Source organism: Pteropus vampyrus, unplaced genomic scaffold, assembly GCF_000151845.1.
Source record: "Pteropus vampyrus isolate Shadow unplaced genomic scaffold, Pvam_2.0 Scaffold272, whole genome shotgun sequence".
In the NCBI taxonomy this organism is placed as follows: Eukaryota; Metazoa; Chordata; class Mammalia; order Chiroptera; family Pteropodidae; genus Pteropus; species Pteropus vampyrus.
Genome location: NW_011889053.1, coordinates 285,621 through 289,076, shown reverse-complemented (window position 1 = coordinate 289,076; position 3,456 = coordinate 285,621).

Below are 3,456 nucleotides of genomic sequence, written 5' to 3'. Positions count from 1 at the left end.
GCTTTCTGCCTGTGCCTGCTACTCCCTGTTTTACCTGCCCGTCACTGGTCATGGGGTGCAAGTGTCTCGCATGAATCGTTCAGGGCTCCTAACTTCCCTTCTTTTTTGCGGTTTCTGTTCTTCCATGGCAGGGACGTTATTTCTGAGGTGTCTGATGCATGGTCTGGAACTGGACGTGGCCTGGGTCGCCAGACTCCTGACCCTCAGCCCCTACGGGTCTGGAATTCTGGCTAGTGGCATGTTCAAGCTGGGAGAAATCCTGGGGAGCACTTAGCACCACCCACCACCACACACATCTTCCATAGAAACAAAATCATTGAGAGGTGAGGTGACTTGTCCAAGGTCACCTGATCTATTTTTGATTGTTTTTACTTATCTGTTAATGCGCTGGGTCCTTCTGGGCACAGTTCCATTAAGGCGGGGAGGGGTGACCAAAAAAACAATCTTTTTAATATCTGATGACATCTGACCTCGGAATGGAAAAAAAAAAAAACCTATTCCTATAAGAGTCTTACCCTACATTTACTGCTGTGTTTATTATGCCTCATTTAAAGTAAATTAAACCTCAGAGATTGACAAGAACAGAGTCCAGCAGAGAGAGTCAGTGTGGGGAAGACAGCCCTGGGAGCCCCCAGCTCCTCCTGGCCAGCTTCTGCTCCTGAGGATTATCTCAGAAAAAAAAAAAAAATGTAGAACAGAGAACAGAGGGACAACTTGCTATGAAAACTGTAGGCTGCCAGCTTTAGCTTCAAGCAGGATTCCTTGCCTGTCTATTCTGGGTCCTCAAAAAAAAAATGTTTCTGAGAAGAAATGAGTCCTTAGTTCAAGAAGAAGAAAATGTTCCAAAATTGTCAACCTGAGTTTTCAGGGGGAAGTTCTCCCAGGGGCCCTTCATGCCTTACAGCTAGTTAATCCTAGCAATGAGTTTGTCAAAAACGTTGTGACTAACGATGCAGTAAAAATGTTTATGGACAATAATCCTTTGAGGACCTAAGCAAGACTGAAAGGGACTTGAGTGGAAAATATGGCTTTTTCAACCCCAAACTTTAAGATAAATAGAAAAAATATTTCCATAACTAGGTGGAAACAGAAATAGAGGTGTTTTTTTTTTTTTAATTTTTAAAGAAGAATTGAATATATTAAATATAGAACCTCTGCCTTGGCCACCACAGGCTGACCCAGTGTCCTGCCATGGTTTCCTGCAGCTCTGTCATGCAGTGGGGTTGTTGCTTCTGTCTTCATGCTTATTTTCCAATAGCCAAAACCATCCCAATGAGTCTATAGGGAAAAGCAGTCCCACTGCACACCCTGAAGAGCACAGCACCGATGCCAGGAGCAGTAGATGGGCATCTCACTTGAACTTGTGGTGTCGCACTGATTGCCATTAATTCACCTGAGACCGACTGGTTAGGACGACATCTGACTACAGAATCCAGACCTAAATTCTATCTATCTTTGAGGTCTTCGAGAGATATAGATACACAAAGGACAAATGCTGGTAGATGACCAGTATTTATTACTGCCTTAGAATCCAAATGCCAGTACAGATCACTCATCAACCTATGCTTGACCTCTCAGAGAAATCCTTTTCCTCTTGCAAAAGAGAAGTAGAAGAAAAAAGTTTCTAGACAGCCATAAGAGCACAAACCAAAAAGCATGCTTTTATATAAACAGAACTGAAGACTTTAATCATCACACATGTATTTCCTTTCACGTCTGCTGACCAGAGACTAACGAAGTTAATTCCAGCTTTGAACACATGCGCCCTCATGCATGACGAGCACAGACTCACGTTTTACTAAATTCTGAAGTTCATCAGCCCTCTAGTGGACAATCATGTTATTGCTTTCTCTCCATTGCTGTGATCATTTGGAGCCCGGAGAGGGGACAGTGTCCCGACCTGCAGGACCTAGTTATTGCGTAGAACCCGAGGAGGACCGTACCTTGAAAAAAACATGGGCGGGAGAAAAGAATGGAAGCAAGACAGTGTTCTGATCAAGCCTCAAAATTTTATTGTCGAGCGGTTATATTTATACACTCAAGTGGAGAGGGCAGGGGCGGGACTGATCAGAGAGTATTCGTTACAAGCTTATTGGTGTCCACCAGATGAGGTGATTTCTACCTGGCTAGTCAGAAACAGATGGGCTGTGCCAGCAGTTGCAGGCTCCCGCTCTGCAGGTGGCGGAATGGGGATCAAAGACACGGGAAAAGGCGGGCGCTTCACAGTGCCGTGGCTGTCCAAATGGTCACAGCTAGCAGAGTTTGTTCTCGATAACAGGATGTGGTTCTTATCTTTGGGTGCAGGCTTAAGGCTCCCGACAGGACAGTATCATAGACCCACCTCCCTTACCACTGGAGTGGCCACATGCTGACCAATCAGACTAAGTCTCCCTGGAAACCGGTGAAAAGGTGATTTGAGCAGAGAAAACCAGAAGGCCTTACGTGGAGATAGATACAATTGAGGACAGAGGGTCTTGAGCTGTAAGGAGGAGGAAGCACAGGCCACTCCCAGGACTTGGTGTGATTGAATAAATTCCCCTTTTACTTAAGATAATGTGCAAACATAGACTCCCTACATAGGAAGGACTTAGGGAAGGAAAGAGCGAGAAAACATACATTGAAGCAATCGCAAATACTGCTTTTATTTAGAGCGTAGTTTTTGGAGGGATTATGATGGAGATTGATGGAGCCAGGAAATTAAACCTCTCCCAAACCACTCCTGAAAGTAACGACTGAGGTTTGTATCACTCGCAACCAAAATATTACTGATGGATACAAAGCCCTTCATCCTTTCTGCATCTCGTCACCCCTTTGTCATCTAATTTACCTAGAACGTGGTGTCGTCATGCCACGTGGAAATGAATGGGTGTCGACATAAAAACAAAACAACAGCAAACCTTCTCAGCGTGTTTCGCAACATACTTGACTTCGAAAATAAAATGTGTTTAAAAATAAAATGGGCACCAGCTGGTATACTGGCCATGGTATTAGGTCCCATCACAAAAAAACAAAAGCCCCTAATCTCGTATCCTACATATGTTTGGACCTCCTGATTCTCATTGCGTGATGCTTTGGGGGATGGTGGACATAAAGAATGCCCGTCCGATAAAAATTCTCCATCCGTGTCTTCCTTTCATTTACATGATTCTCTATAAATAAAATAACTGCATCCTGATTTCAGTGATGATGCAGTTCTTCAAACATTTCTCAGTTGTTTCCTATTCTCGGAGAAAGTTTAGGACTCAGAGTCAAAATATCCAAACAGTAGCCTTCTGCCTACAAGCTAAATTTTTAAAAATCGAGAGGAAATTTCAAAGAATTATAAAAGCTTTTAAATCCATGATTTCTATTAAGATCAGATTGCACAGTTTAAGCTCAGTTACAATGTCCAGTAAAACAAGTTTCACACAGTCACTTTAATGTCAGTATTTTTTATCTTAGAATATTCTACATCAC